Source organism: Callospermophilus lateralis, chromosome 6 (assembly GCF_048772815.1).
Source record: "Callospermophilus lateralis isolate mCalLat2 chromosome 6, mCalLat2.hap1, whole genome shotgun sequence".
Lineage (NCBI taxonomy): Eukaryota > Metazoa > Chordata > Mammalia > Rodentia > Sciuridae > Callospermophilus > Callospermophilus lateralis.
In genome coordinates this window covers 30988849-31012724 of record NC_135310.1, presented here as the reverse complement: position 1 = coordinate 31012724, position 23876 = coordinate 30988849, and the positions used below count along the sequence as shown (strand labels likewise).

The 23876-nt window shown below is 37.0% G+C and overlaps 1 protein-coding gene and 1 pseudogene across 1 annotated transcript in view; both read left to right on the top strand.

The window, feature by feature from the left end:
• The window catches only part of Pde7b (phosphodiesterase 7B), a 310149-nt gene that overhangs the window by 130632 nt on the left and 155641 nt on the right, over window positions 1–23876 (top strand). The gene's annotated exons all lie outside the window — the stretch shown is intronic.
• Window positions 21897–22831, top strand: LOC143401669 (heterogeneous nuclear ribonucleoproteins C1/C2-like; annotated as a pseudogene).

Sequence of the window (23876 nt, the reverse complement as noted above, 5' to 3'; positions counted from 1 at the left end):
TTGCTGCCAGCAAGACTGGATGTTTACTCAGGTTTTTTCATTTCCCATATGTGCTTGCACACCAAGCCAGGAGCATTTACTCCCATCATTAGTAACCTTTTAGAAATGGACTTCCTCAATTCACTGCAAAGGAACAGGAATGAAGCAAATCAGCTTGCTCTGTCTCTCTTGAGAACTAGATGCGCCTACAATGTGCATTTGGCAATTCTTTCATCCACCTATTAGGAGCCTGCACAGGGAAAAAGCTGAATCGGTTGGGTAGGAATACAACAATTTCAGGAAGATTTTTCATCGGCCAGGGCTGCTGATAAAACAGTAAGCTTGAGTTAATAGTGACACATATTGGGGGGCCCCTGCCTAAGACAACAAAGTTATTCATCATAGGACCTAGAATAAATTGTAGACTCCATTTTTTTAAAATGCTGATGAAAAGCTGATGTTCACTGAGCATGACTGCACATGCCTATAATCTGACTTGGGAGGCTGAGGCGGGAGGATCATAAGTTCAAGGCTAGCCTCAGCAACTTGGCCAGGCTCTGATCAATTTAGTGAGACCCTGTATTAAAATAAAAAAATAAAAGAGCTTGGATGTGGGTCAGTGGCAAAGCACCTTTGGATTCAATCCACACTACCAAAAAGAGAGAGAGAGAGAAAGAGAAAAGAAAAGAAAGAAAAAAGAGAGAGAGGGAGGCTAATGCCATTCAGGCAATAACACATGTTCAGGCTACTGATTACTTCAAACTTCTAAGTTCATATTTGTATTAATCCTTCTAAGGATTTTCATCTAATCTAAGAGATACAGACATTTTCAACTTGAACTGTTAATTCCCCTAGTTGTAGAAATCAGTTCACAAATTCAATTTTCTAATTAAAAGGGTCAATTGGATGACCATCATTGTCCTAAATGACACAGGATAGCTCCTGTACAGGCTCTCTGTAAGACTATTCCAAGCAAAAATACGTGTAACTTTAATTTTCATCTAGAAAATAAGATTTAGTAGGGTCTAATAGGAGAAAAATGAAAAGAGTAAAAATGATTCCTTATTGTGGTGGTTACAATCCTGGGTTCTGGAATCAGACACAAACTTGAATTGTATGAAACAGCATCCTTACTTGTAATGTGCTGATTTCCTTACTTGAAATATGGAAGTGGTTCCTGTGAGGGTGCACTGAGATTAGATGCATGATGTTCATACACAGAGTCTACACAAGGGAGAGCTCAGAGCCTATTAAGTTGTCGCTACCTTTTCTGACCCCATCTGCCCATCTACCCATCTAAACAGAAACAAACAAAAAAAAAAAAATGTGAAATTTGCATGGATGGAGAAATTTGGAGAATTTTCTAGAACCATTGTCATTCCTTTAGGCATAATGGGATTAAATTAAAGCCTTTCTTTCACTTGTCCTTTTGCTACCAAGCTCTCCCTGTTTGGCACCAGACTTTACATTCAATGTCTGTATTTCTCTCTCTCTGACTATTTTTGAAAGGAAAGGGAGTGTCCTGTTACTGTATTTTCCATAAACCAGAGGAAAATCCTGCTATGAAAAACACAAAGCCCTCCAAAGAGCTCTGTTTCCCCCTACTCAGCCATAACTGTCCTGGAGTACCATCTGCCCTTACAGCTGAGCCAAGCAGAGCTGTTGGGAGCCCAAAGATGCTCAACTGCTGCTTTCTGAAGTTAGATAAGACAAAGTGTCCAGAAGACCCCAGACTATCCCAGAAATTCCCAGAAATGTTGCCTCCCAGGGGTCCAAAAAATTGTAGAACCATTGTTCTACCCAGATGGAAAAATCAAAATGGTGGGAGTAGGGGACTGAGAAGGAGCAGGAAGATTGGTCAAAAAAAATTGATGTTTTTATTTTAAAAGGGAATGATTCATTTGGAAATAAACTTCACTTTTTCAAAGTTGCTTCATCAAAATCCTATGCAATGGACAATGTTAGTTCAACTAGACACATATCTTGCACACGCACAAAAGGTGACAGAGATCTGTAGCTGAGAATATCCAAAAGTATTTTGATCCTTTGCAAAGATCTTGAATATAGGAAGAGTGGATCAAGTTATCTTATCTGGCTCATTACTCGGCTGAATTCCAAGCATTCAAGCATTTCATATTCAGAACAACCAGAGCATTGCTTGTCGCAATGGAAAGTATGAAGCTTAGAGAAGCATAGTCATCAATGTTCCTATCGAGGGTGACAGCACGCAGGGACCACTAAGTTCTTGAGAATGTTTTCTCCATCTCCAGATCCCTTTCAGCAAGGCGTTTGTGAAACTGGTTGCTGAGGCACCCGATGATGCTCTCCACTTCCCTCCCATCCCACTGCTAGTAAAACTCCAGGGACCCAATTATAATGCAGTTGCTTCCCCAGCAGAGATTTCAGCCCTGCATTTTCTAGAAAGAAACCATACTGCACCAGAGATCCTACAATCAAATCCTTGTTATGTCGACTCCTATCGCTGGATTTTCCATGTTAATGCATCTGTAAGGAACATAAAACCTGCCTTTTTTGAGTATGGTTCATTGATGACAGGTGTGAGCTGTCTTGAGTTGTTTACCAAAACGTCTTTGAAATAAGAATAATTTCAGTAACTGAGGTGATGACATTTCCCTTTTAGCCCTCATCTCCCAATGCATTGTGTGAAAATGTCTAAACAAACAAAAATGTTCTTCTTTAACATTGCAAAATGGTAGCCGTTAGAACAACCTGTTAATGTTGTTTATTCAGGGGAAAACATGTAGAAAAGCATAACAACCACCTCATTCAGCAAGCTTTTTCACAAAATGGATACTAAGGAAACTCAATCCAGCTTTGTTTACAGAACTGAAGCAGGATAGAGATTAGGAAGTAAAAATATGGTGCCATTTTCCCTCTGGACACCCTGACTTGATGGCTCACAGCAAATGACACAGGTGCTTGGTTCACATGTTGACATCAGCTCTGTGTTGGACAGCTCCATCTGCCCAGTCTGAAAAACGCAGGTACAAGGAAAGAGAAAGAAACAATCCCAATTCTTCCCTGACTTACTTTTTCTGAAACTCCTTTATGTGATGAACTTGTGCTTATGTTACTTTCTTTTGAGTTTTCTTTCAAATGTTCGCAGAGACATGCATAACATCACATGGTACCCCATAAATATGTACACTTTTATTTGTCAATTTAGAAATACAAAGTGTGTGTGTATGTGTGTGTATGTGTGTGTGAAGTTTTCTTTCAGAAAGGTCTATCATGATGGAAATAAATTCTCGTTAGGATAGTCGATCTTTTCCTTCCAAAACTCCAGTCTATCCCTAATCACAGATCTAAAGAGGTAGATCAAGTTTTTTAAGGAGGCTGAAATATTCCTTTCCTAGCCAGCCCCCATCCTAGGCAAAGCCTTGCAACTTGTGGAGCACAAGGAGCAAGAAGAGGTAGTTTTGCTGTTTGTACATTTACTTCCAGACAGTCTTAAAATCCATCCGAGGAGAGAGCCTTGCTGATCCTGCCAACTCATCCAGAATAAATTTTCCTTACAAGTAACTGAAACTTTTCCCCAAAATAAAGTAACCCTTAACCCTTGTGCCTGATCTTGCTATAAAGGATGATACATCTTGAGAGCAGACAGTAGTGAACAGAATTTAGCCCTTTGTAAATGATTCAGAATCACATTCCCAGGTCAGGTAAAAGCCACTCAGAATTTCAGGGAGTGCCCCCGGGGGCAATGGCAAGAGTAAGGTGAGGCCAACCCATAGGAATTTGGGCATGAACCCTCTAGAGACTGTACTGAGCAGGAGTGCTCCTCTGGTCACAGGCCTCTGATTCAGGGGATGAGTGGTGTGGCTCCTGGACCTGATGACTGTGGGATTTCCTGTATAGTTAATATTTGACTTGAGCACTGCAGACGTGTGCATTCCATTTGTGTCTGTATCAAATAGAGGCCGCCAGACCTAAGCTTTCATTCCTTGATCACTCCCAAGATAGTAATAGCTAACTTGCTTAAGACAGATCCCACTTATTACTGGAGATATTTATCTACTGCAAAGACAGACGGTGCTTGTGATCACATCAGGGAGAACTGGCCCCTGGTTGTAGAAACTGCTCCCACTTCTTTCTTTCAAGGAAGAACAAAAAAGACACTTTTACTAAACAGGGCTTGTACATTTATCCAAACAGTAGAGCTCATCTTTTTTATTTGATTCACTAAAAAATACACAAGAAGGCAAGCATATGCTAAGCAGAAAGCAAACAGTAAAGACTAATATAAATGTTACACAAATATAAGATACACATATATCATATATGTGTGCATCACCTATACCCATATTCATACATATGACAGACATGAATTAGTCAGCTTTGTATTACTACCACAAAATACCTGAGGAAATTAAATAGAAAATGTCTATTACCTCTTGCATAGTTCTAGACATTCAATCCAAGATCTGATGGCCCCTTTGCTTTGTGCCATAGAGTACATTTATTCTGGATGAGTTGGCAGGATCAGCAAGGCTCTCTCCTCAGTGAGTGTACTGAATGGCAATGGCACAAAGTACATGGTAGAACCCACCACTCACATTCTGAGGCAGGAAGTCAATCTAGAAGATAGGCCTGGGTCCTATAATCTTCTTTAAAGATATGCCTCAAGACTCCTTTAGAGATGCTTTCATGAAAACATTTAAATTAAACAAAACTTTTGTCCTGATATTTCCACAGTCCATTCTGGCTCTAAGATATCATGTCTTCAGAATTCACCGTCTAATGATAATTAATCTTTAAGTGATTTGTATATGAATAGAAGCAAGAATAAGGATGAAAATAATCCACAATATTACCTTTGTGCTCAAAGAAGGGTATGAACGGAGATGCATTCATGCATTCATGTGGTCTTCTTCCTTAGAGGATATATTCAGGATGAAGCATTCAGTGGAAATATAAATGTTCTGAGCAAGAGGTAAAAAGAATTATTAACCTAAGAATTAGTTGGTAATTAGAAAAACTCTCACTTCAGGGGAATCGTGAGATAAGTGTTTTTGTAGCCATTGTTGTTTTGTTAGTTTGGGTTATGGACACACATGGGTTTTTTTAATTGAATAACCAGTGTATCTTCTATGTAAAAAAAAATAGACTGATGGATGTTTATGACCTAATAAATAGTGGGTAAACCTGTTGCAAAGAAATTAGTCTCAGTTGATCTAAAATGAGATTGATCTTTCTTGTCAGTTATCTGTCATGACTAAGGAAATGAACCCCTTTATAGACTCTTGCCTACTTTTAAGTCATCAGAGTGTCTGGAACATTGCCCACTATTTCTTTTTTTAATGTTGGAAATATACAAGCATTCACTTTGTTCTAACAAACACATGTTTCAAATTATTTTTTTTCTCTTCTGGAAGATTAAGTCCTATGTAATTAAACCACTTGAAAACTCAGCCAATATAATTAATGGATATCAATTAGAAGCACTTGATAAAATGCTGATGGACACAAAAGCTGCCTAAACTTACTAGACTATGAGATAATAAAGGCATAACATTATCTATTTTATTCAGCACTGAATTTCTTCTTGCCCTTCATGATACCTGCTACCAGAGTGTCTTCAATAAAAATCTATTATTGAATGAATGAAAAATTTATTTTCAGGACTTAATGATCCAATTGATGTAACATATGAAAGAAATCAGTCAAATTGATACTGGAGTTGCTCTCATTAAAATGGATCACATTGCCAAATGTGGTGGTGCACATCTATAATCCTGCAACCCAGAAGGCTGAGGCAGGAAGATCACAAGTTCAAGGTCAGCCTGGACAACTTAGTGAGAACCTATCTCAAAACAGAAAGGACTGGAGAACGTAACTCAGTGGTAAAACACTCCTAGGTTACAACTCCAGTAATGAAAATAAAATGGCCTATGTCAGTTTTCAGGATTAACTACCAACTTGTTTTATCATCCAGAGCCTCTGATTTCTTTCTATTCTCTTTTTCCTTTTTGCTGCCATGTTACTGCATGTACAAAAGATGCTTAAGAAGATGTGAAATTCAAATTAGATTTGAATATTGGTTATACCTCTCTAAAATGTCCAATTGGTCCATTTTTGGATTGGGGGTAAGGTTTAGTAGTGGATGCCATTCATTAAAAAATGTGTTTTAGTAAAACCTTATGGTCCAAAATAAAGATTATCTAAAGCAAAGGGGTGGATGATATGGATACTATATCACAGGATGAACCAAAAAAAAAAATGTGTTTTGGGGTGTCTTGAGGTGAGGGAACAGGATTCAGAGTTTCATGACATGAAAGAAAAAGGATTATGCCAGAAAACATACTGACCTGATCATTAAGAACCTTGGATTTTCATCATGGTCATTGAGGTTATGTAGATCCTGAACCCCAGTTAACTCACTAATAAAACTGAGGACAGGACTTAATGATAGGAAGTCTAAAGCAATAGTTCTCAAAGTGTTTTCATTTGGCATCACTTAAGAACTAGGTATGCAAATTATCTAAACCAACCTTGGACCTGTTCAAGCAGAAACTCTGGAAATAGGGTCCAGCGATCTATTTTGATACTCTCCCAGGTGATTCAGCTGAACAATCAATTTTGAGGACCAGGAACTTTGGGTTCTTTAGGAAATCAGTGATGATGATTTTTGAGGCTTCTTTCACCCTCTGCTTCCAACAGCTCTTGAGACAGGGCCTATTACAACCTGGCAGTGACACCCTGCTAATCAGAGGTTAGATATGAATAGAAGTTGTGGGCTGGAGCTGGAGCTTGGTGGTAGAGCACTTGTCCAGCATGTGCAAGGCTCTGGGTTCCCTAGTACTGAAAAAAAAAAAAAAAAAAGTTGTTCTTTCAAGACATCTACTATGCAATATAGTGACTCTAGTTAATAAAATCTGAGAGTTCATCCATCTTCATTATCAAGATGATCAGTCACAGCCAAAGTTGGAGGCGACTGCTCCTCCATGTCTTCCCACAAATGTTAGTCTACAATATCCTTGAAAATTGCTAAAACAATGGATTTTCTGTGTTCTCACCAAAAATAAATAAATATGAAATATGACACAACATACAAATTAAGTTTATTTAGCCATTTCAGAATGTATGTGTATTTTAAAGCATCATGGTGAAATTCTTTCAACTAGATGAAAAGCCTTTGGTTCTACAACTATATTGTTATATATGAATACTATATTAAAGTACACTAATAATAAGGAAATATATCATGTGAATGTTTTGTAGTTTGTGTAACAAATTACTTTGTAAGTGTGGTGACATACAAAATACCACTAGCTGAAGGCTTAAACAGAGTTATTCCAATAATGAGGGTGATCGGGAGTCCTAGGAGAGAAAAGAGGCTGTGAGCTTTCAAGGCATTCGGGCCACACCTGGATTGCAGAGACATTCATGAAAGTGGGTTCTTTCCTCTAGGTCCAAAATCAAACTATTAGGTTTTGTGTGATTCTTGTAGATTCTTAGTTTGCTTTTTGCTGTAGCTATCTATTCCACAAAAGGCTTCTTTGCCAAAGACTATGTTAATCAAAGTGTCACTACAATCTGAGAGTTCATCCATCTTCATTATCAAGATGATCAGTCACAGCCAAAGTTGGAGGCGACTGCTCCTCCATGTCTTTCCACAAATGTTAGTCTACAATTTTATACTACAGCAGTCTCTTAGAATCATTCCACTTTACACTCAGAGGTGACAATTCTGGTTCATTTGGGGTTTTGAATATGTATTATTGGCTTGCATTTCGGATTATTTTTAGTTTATAATCTTTTAAAGTTTAAATCAAGCCTGAACTGCACAATACCCAGCATATAGTCCTGGACAATAAGCATTCATAACATCTGTGATGATACTTGATGTTTTCTCTGTTCAAGCTGTGAAATACTGGAATAAACAGATCAGCTTTCCTTTTTACTTAATTTTTCCCTGTAGCCAAAGTTTGTGGTTGCTTTATAATCAGGATAAATGAAAACAAATGAAGGAAAATATGACTCAAAATATGTGCTACATATTCATGTTTCATCCATAGATATTAAAATATTATTTTCCAGTGTTTGGCTCAAGGAAAGAATACACTTAAGAAACTTCTAAAGGACTCAGTTACCCAAATGGAAATGGTAATTTCTATGAAGTGTGAAACTTTACAGTTTATAAAATACTTTCAAGTATGATCTCACATGACCTTCCCAAATCCTTGTGAAGTAACAATTGGATTATTACTTCTTATTTTCTAGACTGAAGAAAGGGCCTAAGAAAATTCAGTGACTTGCCCAGTGTCACAGTGACTTGCACAACCAATTACTGGCCCAAATGCTCCTCTCACCAGGTTAAGTTACCTCTTCCAACCCATCAAGAGCTGAGCTCCCCTCCCTCTGGGGTTTTGTCAACCTCTGCTGCATTGGGCCAGGTCACATTTAAATAGGTGGCATTTAAAAAAAAAAAAAAAAAGGAAGGAATTCTTTGATCTTTGATAGATGGACTTTTGTTGGGGAGAGATGGGAACTATCCACCTGTCTTACTCTAAAGGCAGGAATTAAAAATCTAGTTTTAAACAACATCTCAGTAGAGCCGAAGGGATCGACTATACTGTCTTTCAGAGGAGGCTATCTCTTTAGAATTAAACTCAGTTGTTTTAACTCCTGGCCTAACCCTTAGAATAACTGGAGGAGATTTTTAAAATTTAGATATTCCAGTCTAACCGCCCACCCCAACTCTAAGAAATCAGGCATGGGCTTAAGCACTGAGAGTTTTGAAAGCTCCCCAGGTTAACTCTACTGTGCAGCTGGAGTTGAACTTTACTGATACAGCTGAAATGGAAGCATGACTTTAAACTAGCAGAGAAGCAGCCCTTTTCCTTCTCCAACTAGGTAAAAAGAACATGTCTGTTGAAAGTCCCAACCATTTCTATGTGGAGGCCTTGTATGCTTTCAAAGCAAGCCAGAAGGTTGTGTCTACCAGAGAATTCCTGTGGGATATTATTAAAGGGTTTATGGTTAACTGATGGGCTGAATTAATGGTGAGTATTAAGGCAGATTCGACCTCAGAAAGTGGGCAGATTAACAAAGTGACCAATGTGGAGTTACGGATTTCAAGTTTCACTTCAAGTTTCCTATCTTTGACAAGGACTGGAGGTCATAAAAAAGATGCTTTTTTTCCTTTACCCATGAGGATTGAATGGACCTGCCCTTGTGAAAACGTGGGTCTGTCCAGAGAGACATAGGAGGAGAGGTGTAATTAACTTGAATAAGCAAAGGGATAAACAGCAGCCTGAAAAACAGCTTCTAGAAACACACGCAGGACCAGGTTCTGTCCTTAAACTACCCCTTCCTTGAAGAATCTCCTGCATAAGAACACCCTGGAAATTATATCCATGACAAAGTTTCCTCTCCTTGTACTAGGTGTGCGTGTGTATGTGTGTGTGTGTATGTGAATGGAAGGAAGGAGGAGGACATTCATCTCATCACCGCTAAGATTCTGTCCTGGAGTAAGAATAAGTAAATGTGTTCAAGGGGATGAACTATTTTATACTTCACGTACAAATGAGGAGATCAATGTGTCATTCAAAGTCATATTTTTAAAGGTAAAAAGATTAGGATAGTGCTCCTTATCGGGGTTGAGTTACACAAATTTAATCTGAAGTTTCAATTTAAACAAAGATATATTTGACCCAATTCCACCTGGAGTAAGAAAATATCTAGTGTTTTTCTGCAGCTAAGCAGATGCATAAATCAATTCATAATCAGAAAGCCATTAAGCCATTCAGAGCAAACTGAAATGTCTCTAGTTTATAGAAGTTGTAAGTACAAATGAATCTACAACATGTCTAAAAAGCCAAGTGGAGAAGGCTTTTTAACTCAAGAAGTTGCCTTTATATTAGAAGGGTAGATAATCTCATTTAATCAATTATATTCAACTAGAACTTATTGGAAGATGAGGATGGGTTTGGTAATGTTGAGAATGAAATTAGAATGTGTTACTTTCTCATAACAACTAACTATAACATATTAAACAAGTAGAGAGAATTGTGCTAAAAAAAAAAAAAAAAAAGCTTTGTTTTATTGGACATCATATTTTAAAGGTCTCATTTAGAACTATGCTACTACCAAAAAAAAAAAGTGGAATAGAAATAGGGAATGCCAGCCGAACAAGTATGCAAAACAGTTGGCCAGAGGAACAGGGCTCAGATTCAGTCTTTCCTCATTCAACCAGTCTTCCTAAAACAGCAAAGTCATCAGCGTTAACTTTAGGCTTTCTCAGAATCAAAGATGATTCAGAATTAGGTCCAGACTGATGCGTCATGCCGCCCCCCCCCCTTGGTCAGTTAAGCCCTTTTGCTGTTTTGCAACCCCTCTGCTTTGGCCTTGCACCACCTGATCCCTCAAGTTCTTCTGGCCTCCTCAGCCCACATGCCAACCTTGACCCTTCTCAGCTGCCACCCTCCACACACTCTACTACCCTTTCTCAGTTCTAGCTTGTCCATCCAAATCCAGCCACAGACAGGAAATGACTCCTGCAAAGCCAGAAAGGAAGCGCAGTTTGCACCAATAGAAATATATCTGAATGCCATTATCTTGGAAATGTTAAAAAAAAATCCTGTAAAAATTTATTTTTAAAGGTTCACTAGTGAAAGAAATACCCTAGTTTGTTGTTGTTGTTGTTATTGTTATTTATTTATTTATTTATTGGCAAAATGAATCTCTAACTCTTGTTTAATTATCCAATAAGGGTGCTGATTGTGAGCCAGTTCAGGGTTCACAGTGAAAAAGAAAAGCCATTGAGTAAAAATGGAAATTAAGTCTTTGCTGAAGAGACTAAAAAATTATTTCCTAGTGTTAGGAAAAAATAGCTGTGGGGAAGTTCTTAAAGGTAACCAACATACCTATAATCTCCACTATACACAAACCATGTTACCTTTTGTCCTGATTAACTAATTGGCCAGAGAAAGACAATCTTGTCAGCCCAGGGACACTAGCTCAAATTCTTGGCCATGTCTATAATCTGTGAAGTCTTTTTGCTGTGAGATAATGTGAGTTGCAAAGAAATAGTCTAAATGTATTTGTCAGGATAATAACTGGAAATAAATTAAAATTTAAAAACAGTGAAAAGGGAATTAAGGCTAGAGATTTATTTTCTTTAAAAAGCTATAGCAGATAAACCATTTTTAATTAATTTTTATAACACTCTCAATGCCTCAGTTTTCTTCAATTAAAGAGATAGAAACATACATAGATTTTGTTAAATTTTTCTCCAAGATAGATCAAATCTCATGTCAAGTTTCCCCATGGCTGAAACAAAACCTCCACTTGCTAGCAATATAGGACCCTTATCAAAAGGACATATGGTTCTTAGTATCAAACAGGTCAACCTAGATAGATTTACTGAGAATAAATAGATACACTGAGAATAATTGCACAGAATTTTCTAATTTCAAAATCATGACTCTACATTTTTGGCATAATTATTGACCATGTGTAAAGAAACATGACTTTCAAACTGGTTTTTCTAGATTTCTAGATTTATTTATTTAAATAAAGCAAGCAAGGACACTTGCTTTTATTTAAGTCATAAATACTTTTGAGCAAACTTTCACTCAGAAACCCACTGATTTGTCAAACAACTCAATAACTGGTCATTTTGAATTATATATTTAGATTCCCTTTAACTTACATAATGTATAGATTCTCAAACTGTAAGAGAGTAATATCATACCATTGTTCTGTCACTACAAAAAGAAGGAAAGTAACAGAGACAGATGAGCAGATTTTTATTGACAGAGGACAAGGAGTAGGTTCCTTCTCTGTTGATGAACTCACTTGAACAATGTGGCTTTGTTACTGAAAGGACTCATTCTGTGTCCCATTGTAGAATGTCAAATAACAGAAGTGTGCCCATTTGATCCAAAGCTCAGTCTTTTGTCTTGGCTTGGTTGTTGTGCTCCAATACTGAGGAGAAAACTCCATCTTGTTACCCGCACTCTTTCCCAGAATATGTTGCACTTGTTCAGAATTAGGTAAAAGTGAAGAGCATATTACAATAGATATAGAGTTTGGGGTTTTCCCTCTCTGAGAAATAGCAGTCCCTGCATAAAGCACAGGGATGCTGTAAAAAATAGTCACATTAAATTTAGATTATAGTCCACTGGAAAAATGCTGCTGTGACCAGCTCTCAAGTCTGATGGGAAACACTGAGGCCATCACCCACGCATCTGAGTAGCACATTAAGCCCAGTCAAGAGAACATTAGAGACCACCAGGCACTTCAAACCTATGACTCCATTTCTAACATAGTCTGTTTTTTGTTGTTTTGGGTGTTTGGTTTTGGTTTCTTACTGGCCACATGATATTTCAAGAAGCAAATAGCTATAGGAAGCAGTTCTTACAGTAAAAATTACATGTATGCATTTGTTCTTTTTCTGAAATTCCACTACTGGGAATTTACCCTAAGAAAATAATCTAAAATATAAAAAGAAGAGAAAGAGAGAGAGAGAAGCTATTTGTACAAAATGTTTCTGCAGCACTATTTATAAGGACTAAAAATTTAATAACCATTTAAGTGCCTAAGAATAGAGACAAGATGAATTTAATTATCGCAGAAGCATATGTTGAAACATCATGTAGCTATTAAACACTCGATTTGCAAAAAGTTTTAATGAAAAGAACTGTTTTTCTTACAATGTTGAATGAAAAAAGAACACAAAATTGTATAAATGATAGTATATCAACTATGTAACATATGCTTAGAGATAAGACTAGGAGAATAACAGGGAATGTTAACAACTAACATTCAGGGATAGAGGTTATACATGAATATTTTCTTCATAATACTGACTCTTTATTTTCTACTTCTTAGTGGGAACAATTATTACATTTTACATAACCAATATACACATCCCAGTGGAAACAGTCAGAAAACTTGTTTTTTCTAAGCTGCTCTATATATTCTTACATTCTATGATGAATGTTATAACAGTAGGTAAGTCTCTAATCCAGTGTCCGAAAGAATATAGCAATTTGATCTTGTAAGAGTGCTAGAATTAACTGATATAATGTATTTGAAATCAGTTTTTAATGAGAAAGTCTCATCTCATTACATAACAGTACTATTCAGAGAAGGAGAAAGAAGTTTTTGGTTTTTCCAGGTCAGCCTATTCAGTAAAGATGGAGGTTTCCCATCATTCTTTCTGTTACCAATTGGAGTTCTGACCACCATGAAGGAAACTGTGTTGACTGTCAGTAACACATTGTGCTTCCCCAATCCTGGGCACTAAATTAAAAAAAAAAAAACTTAAATTGCAGATTATTTATGTTCCAGACAATGTGTTTCAGTTTATTATCTTGAATTGTTTTTCAAACTTACCTGCAGATTAACAACCATAATGTTTAAACTCCACAGTGATACTAGGATATTACAATTCTCATTTCTTTTCATTTACTGACTTAAATGGTGGAAAGAGAGAAGGAGGGAAAAAATAATAAAGGAGAGAGAAAAATATATGACCAATCTTACTGGCAAGGGAGACTGGGAAATGTAGTGTTCCTATACAAGGAAGAAGGAACAAGTGAATGTATCATCTTTTCTGTCATAGACACTTAGGTGAAGAGAGAAGTCATGTCTCCTGAGACCTAGAGGAAGACTTTGGTGAATAAGTTGTCTGTAATTTAGTCTAGTTTGAGAGAACACATTGTTTGTACTGAGAGATTTCTAAACAATTGAGTTATTTATTACAAAAAAAAACCCCAGGTTTCATAAACTATAGAATATTGGTCTTTAGATTATCTGTACCAGTGTTTAGGAATTTCTAACCCATGGGGCATGGCTAGGCATTGGAACTAATGCCATTACTAGATTTGGACCTTCTTTCTATTCACATTCAAGCTTTTCTCTTCTAAAAGAAACATGCTGGGCTTGGCAAAGACTTCGACAAAGTTAATAGGACTTGTCAGTTTCTCATTTGTAAACTGAGTCAAAAAGAGCAAAAAGCTGTCAATGTAAAATAAGGTCAGAAGCACAAAGATGAGAAATTAGATTCCCTAACCAGATTACAGATTCATAGGAGGGCACGGTTAGGAGGTTAAGGGAAAATGATGGCAGTCCTGGTTCCAGGGCCCCACCATAGTGTGGGGAGCTACATATGGTGTCCCTGAACCCCTGCACAGAAGGGTTATTTGCCCAGGATAACAGGTCAGCCTGCCTTCCAGTTAAAGGCTGACATTCCTAAAACCCTTAGCTTGGAAACTTGCATTTGACTCAAACCCCAGACCTAATCATAACAAGCCTAATCATTTGTTCTTTGCACTTTCTCAGTCAGATAGTTGATACTCATTGTGATTTTTCACTTCTAACAGCCCCCTCACAAAAAAAAAAAAACCTGAAAGTTTTTTTTTTTTCCTTTCTCTTTCTTAACAGCAGAAATACACATAGAATTTGAGTGCAGTATTAGGCTGCCCTAACATCCAGATGGCAACACTCAGTGGCTCCCAAGATTGTCACTTCACTCCTCAAATGAATATTAAACATGGAACATCTTTCTTCCCAGAGTAGGACTGACGATTCATGCATCATTATTTACTTGAAACATTACAGGATCAATTGAATCCTATAGCCAAACTTATGGAGCATATAATTTTCATTTCATATTGGTCTTTTATTATTAATGGATGTTTATGCTGGCTGACCTTGGAATTCTTTTGCACAATTGCAGTATCTGTGTGGATCTTGGTCTTTTAAATAATATTTTAAAATAATAAATATTGCACTATTTTGTGTGTGTCTGAGGCTTACTGGTTGCAGCAGAGAAGCATCTCTAACTTGATAAGACAGTTTCAATGGGATCTTTTTTCTAACATTATCCAGAGTGGTTGAGCTTAAAATCACAGGATGTGCAGGCATCTGTTGTCAGATTTGTGGAGATATATATATATATATATATATATATATATATATATATATATATATATATAATTTTTTTAATTTAGGAATGTAAGTTTTGAATTGGGGGAATTGAGCTTTGGGGAAATGAGAATGATTTAGAATACGGTTATACATCTCCTCCATATTCATTATTTTAGGAGCTTTGATTTGTGTATGCCTACTTCAGGAGTTGGAAGATACAATTCCCAGTCAAGAACACAATTGTGACAATTTAATAAAGGAAAACTATGCCTAAAAAGTGCTTGAGCAAACCTTTTGATTTTCCTGTTTTACCTTCTTTAAGTCATGCCACTTCCTTCCTCTCTCCCAGCACAGAGCATCCACTCCTTTCCCAGCCCTCTGCCTGCAGATTAGATGCCCCACTATGTGACTGCTCAGGAGTAACACTGCCAGCAAAATTACTATTCAGGGTTAACATTGTCCTAAGGCTCCCTTCATGCTGGGGTCCTGCTTGGTAGCTCTCTATTGACCTGGTTATGGCACCACACTGAGTTCTAGATTGTACCCCTGATCAGCAATGTCTAAATAACAGGAGAAATCAAGACTCTTTTGGAGGTGGACATGTCAAGCCAGCCTAGTCTGATGGAGCCAGACAAACTTAAGTAAGTCTGTTCACTTTGTCCTAATTCATTTTAATAATACATTTATTCATAAGTATAGCCATCAGAGTGAATTCCAGGACCTCCTACAAATAAAAAAGTCCACTGATGCTCAAGTCCCTCATATAAAATGCCATAGTATTTGCAAATAACCTGTACACATGCTCCCATATACTCCAAATCATCTTTAAATTACTTATTAAACATAAATGCTATATAAATATTTGTTATACTGTATTATTTAGAGAACAATGTCAAGAAAAAATCTGTGTATGTTCAATGCCAGTACAATGATTTTTAAATGTTTTTGATCCACAGTTGATTGAATTCACAGATGCACAGTCAGCAGGTACAGAGGGCTGACTGTAGATTCAGAGTCATGATACAGAAAAGTTGGAGAGTGAAAAACGTTATGTTTTATATCTTTTCCATTCTATTGTATTTGCAATAACAACATGTTTTTAGCAGTTCAGTTATTTTAGCTGGGAATTGAGAAAGAAATATTTGTATAATTTAAATATATATGAGGTCATGTAACATATAAGAAAAATGGGACATTGTATTCCATGTATACACAATATGTCAAAATACATTCTATTGTCATGTATAACTAAAAAGAACAAAGAAAAAAGGATATAATTCCTTTAATTAAAGAGAGTACTCTGACAATAAACTATAATGAAAAAGCAAATTCTCCACTTTAATTAATAGCAAACATCTAGTTCTAGCATGATTTTTTTTTCCTAAACATACCTTTCACTATGGAGAGCAGAAGTAGCCCCATTCCACAGTTAGAAATATGGAGACATAAAGCATTCAAGGAACTCATCCAATATAACAAAAGAGCAAGACAAAAGCTAATGGCTCACAGATGTAGGATATTTTTCAAAGAAGAAGCACAAATCATGTTATCTTTGATGTAACATGTGTAGAACTAACACAAATGTTTGCCTTTGAGAATTACAATAGTCAGAGGGAAAAGAAATCTTTTTCATCTTTTTTATTTTAAAATTCCAATGTGTATGTAGTCATTTCTCCAAGGCAGGCCAAGGTATTTTTTTATGAATAACAAATTTGATTAAGTAAATTATGCAATACATTAAAGTTTCTTCCTAATAAATCTTAAAAATTTCTTCCTCTTTTCATCATTTTTTTACGAGAGAAAAACACATGCATAATGACAATGGCCAGGACCAGGGTTTTCTTCTTTCTTCTCATAACCTGTGGCCTGGAGCATTGTTGAACAGTGAGAAGACACAGCAGTTCTTACCCACTGTGTTCTACTTACTGTGTGTAAGGCACAAAGTTCTCTGCTCCCAGGTACTCAGACCAGAGGTCGTAGACAAGTACGCTGTCAGGAGGGGATATGGATGGTCACAGTAGCACATGGGAAGCCATTAAACTTGGTCTTGGCAACAAGAATATGATTTGTGGAAGAGATAAGAGCCAAAATCATCCCTAAAATATGTGTAGAAATTAGCTTTGTGAAAAGAGTGCTCTGGAAAGATAAAGAGGGTGTGAGAAGACCTGGAGCTGAAAAAGTTTGCAGCATATTAGAAGAACTTGAAGAAATCTAAGGTTAAAGGAGTAGTGGAGAGTACGGTTAACTTACTTATTAGAATCTTCCTTTGGGACTTTATGAATACATCATATTTATTGGCACTCAGTAGGGTGCTAAATTTAATAGACAAGACTAGATCTAACAGCATCTAACCAGATACTAACATATTGTACAAACCTGTGGACAAATACAAAAGACTTGGCTCTTCTTCTTAATGATAGGTTCTCTCTGAGCTGTTCTTACAATTGCAAACTGGGTTCCAACCCAAATACTCTAAGACTGGCAGTAAATTGGAACAACTCATTTATTTCATTCATGTCTCACCCCAACCTTATTCTTTTAGAGTTTAAAGGAATTTTCCCCAAGGAGCTGAACTTTATCTTCTGTATATATGATTTCTATCTCATCTGGTTAGTTTTTCATAATATATTTATTGAAATTGTTTTTTTTTAAATTTTGGAAGGACTATATATTCATTTTAGGAAACTTGTATTATATAGGAAAGCTAATAAAAGAAAATAAAATCATTGACAATACTACCATTAGTGATAACCATTGTCAATTTTAACTTGTACAAAATATTCATGATGTTATATTTAAGCTTTTCTGTGGAAATATTCCATTATAAATATGTAAATAAGTTGGGCAAATTATTACTGTTTGTGTGTAGACATCTACATATATATTTTGTTCATTTTTCAATTAATTTTAATTACATATTTTTAAGAAACTTTTAGTTTATAAGTTTTTATAGAACTCTATCTAATGTGTCACTTTTAGCCCTGTTATAAGCCTGTTGCATTTTAAAAAGCTTGGGGCTCATGCAGTCATCCCTCTATTCATTATTCTTAAAACACCACTGTGACATGACGTAGGTGGAAAGGATTATCATCCCTATATTGCAGATGGGGCTTCCAAAGCAGACAGCAGTTGCATAACTGAGGCAGGGCTAGAAATAGAACTGGGGTTATTTTGAAAGTAGGTAGAATAAAACTTATGGGCAAAATTAAGTATTGGTGATTTGTATCTCTGTTCAAAGCCTGACTCTTTGAAATGTTAATACATGAAACATATTAGTCCTCTGTAATTTTTCCATGAATTAAGAACCAAATCTGACCCTGGGGAGTACACATGGATATCCATAGATGGTTAAGCCAATTGCCTGTGGGAAGTTGCTGCCAGAATTGTTCCTGAAAGCCTAAACACAAAATTAGAGCTACAAGGGGTTCCAAAAGTTTACATCAAAGGTGGATGTTGAAGCTGACACACACGTGTGAGTGTGTGTGTGTGTGTGTGTGTGTGCCTGCACATGTGTGTGCCAACAGACACACTCACATAATGTTAAGACCAAAACTAGCACCAGAGTCAATTTAACTGTATTTGTGTATCTTTTCTTGGGCACAATTTTGCTAGAAGCTGGTAAGATTTTTTTCCTGAGTCAAGACTGCAAAATCAAGCCTGCTGGGAGTCAGCAAACCACTACAGACGTCATCAGATCTCTCCTGCTTCAGGATATATACACTGATCACTGCAGGGGTCGGGAGAGAATTTTATTTTTGCTTGCACAGGCTACACAATTGTCAGCGGATATAACCCTTGCTTTCCTTTGAAGTGTGAGCTATCAAAAACTAAATAAACCAGATGGAGCTGTTTTCTGATTCAAGGTGACAGAGCAGACCAATGCCTGAGTGATATTTCTTTTTAAAGATGGAAATAGAATTATAAATTTCCTGCATCTAATTTGCACCTTCCTTTGTAAAGGTGAAGCCCAAAAAGAAATGTTTCTCAAGTGCCTATTCCTCCAGAGAATAAATCAGAGCCTTGAAAATAAGAGAAAGGTAGGAAGATTGATCACACAATACACGAAGTTAAGAGAAAGAGGGGGAAATTATCAGCTGTGGAAGTAAAGTCCGCAGTATTCAGATAACCCCTATTCTCCTTGTGACCAGATAAATATACATTCTTGATTCCCGGATTCTTTCCATTCTTGGTGCAATACTTGAAAAATTTTTTGACCAGGTTTTTGGCATTTTCATCTTTTCTGGGAATACTTCTAAATGACCTAGGGGAAATTTTCTAAACCAAAGAACAGTTTTGGCAGCAAAAACAAGCCTCAGTGTGTATTATGATTGAAACAAAGTAATTTAGCCTTTAACTCATGCAGTGATCTATGAGAACCTCTACTTGAAGCAGAATGAGATGAATTTAGTATCTCTATTTTTAAATTTAGTATCTCTATTTTAAATTTAGTATTTCTATTTTAACTCCATTATTTTAATTCCATAAAAGAAAACATGATTTATATTTTTCTAATAAACAAGAAAAAATTAACTAGATTATTAACATCTCAATCATCATAAATTTGTTCTCTTCATCTTGCTGCAGAAAGATGCAGCAAAATACAGAACAATCTATCTGGGCCTTTATTTTTTTCATCTATACAATGAGGAAAATAGACTCTATTACAGAGGGTTCTGAGAGGATTAGATGATACAACACTGGTAAAATGTCTAACCCATCATCTATACATGGTAGGTTCTTTCTGATTATTCCCTTTGGCCTTCTTGTTATTTTCTACAGTATTTGAAAAAGTGTGTGGGCTTACACATTTTTTCAAATACTGTAGAAACGAGTAGACTCGTTACATAAAAATCTAACCAATAAGGGCACAGAGGCAAAAACTGCCATTTATGAGCACTAAATATGTACCTGGCACATAATAAGTGTTTGAAAATAGTAGGTGTCATTGTACCACACCCTTTACTTCATCCTCATGATAACTCTGGGGAGTGTTTACCTTCATCTCATTTTCCAATTGATTAAATAAGGAATAAGAGGTGAGGTAACCTGCCCAATGTCACACAGCAGGACGATGCCAAAACCAGAATTGCAACAGACTCACTTCAGAGATCCTGGCCTGGCCACTGCCTTGTGCTATACCTCTACCAACAGACTCACTTCAGATTTCCTGGTCTGGACACTTCCTTGTGCTATACCTCTACCCAAGTTTAGGCAGAGCTTTGTCGGGGTTCAATCTCTGGAACAGAACAGAGAGCCAGAAGTAATCTAAAAGGACTTCTAAAGGGGCTGGGGGACAAAGTAACTCTGGGTATTCTGAGAGAAACTCTTCTGGATATAGCTAGTATGATTTCTAAATTAGATCTAGTAGCTGAGAAACAGCTAACTCTAAGCCTACTTATTTACAAGAACAAGGCACTTCAAAGATATTGTTAACCAACTGGCTGTCTACTTACACAGACTCTACAAGATTCAAAGCAATCCAGTTGAAGGTAGGAACTGGTTGCTACAACCCATTGCCTTGAAAACAGTAAAAGTGACCTGAAAACTTGCCAAATGCTGGCATCAAACTGAAAACCATAGCAGCCTGGGGCCATAGGAGCAAATAGTATGAAACATACAAAAGAGTCCCTGAGCATAGATTTTTATAATCATCATGAAGTTATTTAAACAGAAGTATTTTACACATTTCACATACAAAACTAATTTCACCCAAATATTCTTTTTTCAAGTTCAGTGTCTTAAATAGGAAATACTGGTGGAAAAAAAATCACTAGTAAACTCACCTTATGATAAAACTAAGTTCTTTATCATTAACTTAAGTACATAAATGTTAACCTTTGGATTTGATGGGCTTTTTTCTATCTTATCTAACTTTTTGAATTGGGTGATCAAAGTTATACCAAAGAAAGGTGCTGCATACAATTAAGTACCCAAATATCTCTGGTTATATGGGAAATGTACTCTTGTTTAGCTTCAGAAGGAGTCAGCAACTTTACATTTCACCCTTAAAATTTTAACCTACCTATAGTCAAGAAGAACATTAACACATTTTCTGAACATTAACACACAAACACACATACTCCTAGGTATTCTTACCTCAAGCACTGTTGGCCAAATGTGTTCTGTTTCAACATTACAAACATTAGTTTCATGGCCCTAGGAAATCAGAGACTGCGATGGCAGTGAATAAGATAGCTCAGGGAAAATTTCAACAGTATTAAATAGTAATTTGGGCTTTAAAAAGTCATAGTTTTTTTTTCCTGACTTTTATGTCTAGCTTTTCATGCAACATGGAACAAATCATTTAAATCTCATTTCAGTATGATTGACAGGGCAGAATAATGAAACAGAATGTATTCAGTCCCAGGCTGCAGGTTACTGAATTCAACATAAATCAGGAGACACCTCTCCACCCATGCTCAGAGACCTGTCTGGCCTTGGGCAGCCTATAAATGAGAGCCAGACAAAATTTAACTTGAAAGACAAACTGATTTCCCTTTTTGATTTGACTTTTCCTGAGGGCCCCGGGGGTTGAGTTATCCTTCCCCTGGGTGATCTTGGCTAAAAATACAAATATCATCCACTTGTCTTAACACCTGGACATTATGATTAACCTGACTAGAAATGAGATCAACTCTTCAACATTGCAAACTATCTTAAACCCAGTGCAGTCAAGAAAAAGAAGGCTAACATTCAGCCTGTGTCAGAGCCATCATGGCATTCGAAGTCTAAGGAGCACCTTGGAACACTCTGAACAATTAAAATAACATGGTGCCTTCTCACCACAACAATTCAAATAAAAAAAATATATGAACTTGGCCATTTTATGAAGAGACAAATGCTGAGTGGTTGCAGCCATGGTGGGCTTCTTCACATAGAATCTGAGTGTAGGAGATTCAGAATCGAATCTCTTCTCCCTCCGCACTCTTGGTTACAATTCACTTGAAATATATAAGTTAGTGGAACTTTGCTTGAGTGAGACTTTTTTGATCTTCAGCTACATTCTTTTCATCTTTATGAGGAACCTTATCAAACACGATGCTAGCAATGTTACCAACAAGACCGATCCATGCTCCATGAACTCCCGTGTATTCATTGGGAATCTCAACACTCTGGTGATCAAGAAGTCTGATGTGGAAGCAAACTTCTCCAAGTATGGCAAAATTGTGGGTTGTTGCATCCATCAGGGCTTTGCCTTTGTCCAGTATGTTAATGAGAAAAATGACCAGGCTGCTGTAGCAGGAAAGGATGGCAGAATGATTGCTGGCCACGTTTTAGATATCAATCTGGCTGCAGAGCCCAAAGTGAACAGAGGAAAAGCAGGTGTAAACCAATCTGCAGTGGAGATGTACTGGTCAGTATCAGAACATCCTTCCCTGTGCCCTCTACTCAGCTCCTCTTCTGACTTGGACTATGACTTTCAACATTATTATTACGACAGGATGTACAGTCACCTGGCACGAGTTCCTCCTTCTCCTCCTCCTATGGCTAAGGTCGTAGTGCCCTCTAAACACCAGCATGTTTCAGGAACACCTCCAGAAGGGGCAAAAGTGGCTTCAATTCTTAGAGTGGACAACGGAGATCCTCTTCCCAGTCTGGAAAGTTGAAAGGAGATAACCTTCAGGCCATTAAGAAGAAGCTGACCCAACTATTTTCTGGAAAACCTGGAAAAAATTGAAAAGGAGCAGAGCAAACAAGAGTAGAGATGAAGAATGATAAGTCAGAGGAGGAGCAGAGCAGCAGTTCCCTGAAGAAAGATGAAATTAATGTGAAGATGGAGTCTGAGGGGGGTGCAGATGACTCTGCTGAGGAAGAGGTCCTACTGGATGATGATGATAATGAAGACGGAGGGGATGACCAGCTGGCGTTGATCAAGGATCATGAAAAAGAGGCAGAGGAAGGAGAGAATGACAGAGACAGCGCCAATGGTGATGATGACTTTTTTTTTTAAGAGAGAAGAGAGAGAGAGAGAGAATTTTTGTAATATTTATTTTTCAGTTTTCGGTGGACACAACATCTTTGTTTTATTTGTATGTGGTGCTGAGGATCAAACCCGGCGCCCCGCGCATGCCAGGCGAGCGCCATTACTGCTTGAGCCACATCCCCAGCCCTGGTGATGATGACTCTTAAGCCTATAGTGGGGTTTAGAAATCTTATCCCATTATTCTTTACCTAGGTGCTTGTCTAAGATCAAAGTTTCACCAGACCCTCCCCCTAGTACCTTCAGCACATGCTCACTGTTCTTTCTTCATCCTTCCCTTGTTCATTAATTCATGTTGCCCTGCGCCTAATACAGGGCAATTTTCACTTCCTTTGATGCTCCTAGTCGTTTTGTTAAGCCTTACCCTGTAATTTTTGCTTTGATTTTTGTTACCTCTTTATGATTTAACAATAAAAATGATGTATGGTTTTTATTCCCGAAAAAATATGAACTCATAAATCACCATAAAGAAGTCTCACAAGGTTCCAATGTTTCTTAAGATATTTAATTGAAGATATATATCTCAAAAGCCAAATTCTTACTTAAAAATTTTTGGTGATACTGCATCATTAATCCTCTGAATATGGGCTTGACCTATGGGTTCACTTTTTTCTGACCCAGCATCCCTAACTCCTGGCAGTGTGTTCCTGGCTTTCTTTCTCCCCACCTCTCAAAGCCATCCACCCAGCTCAGTCTCCACTTTCATAAAAACACAATTTCTGCTTTTATCCAATTCAAAGGAATCAATAGGTATACAAATAAGTGGATTCTTTAAAATATAATCCTGAAAGTAAACACTAGAGAAATGCACAGCACTTTATTAAAACTGACCTGCTTCTGAGGTTAATAGATGATTTCCCTTGGAATAAATGGTTCAACAAGTAAAGTGATTCAAGGAAAGGACATTTAACTAATTCTCTTCTGGTAATTTACGGGGTGCTTTGTAGGAATTCCATTGTTTCAAATAAGTATGAAATTAATTCCTTGAAAAAAATATTTTTAATTTTACAAATAG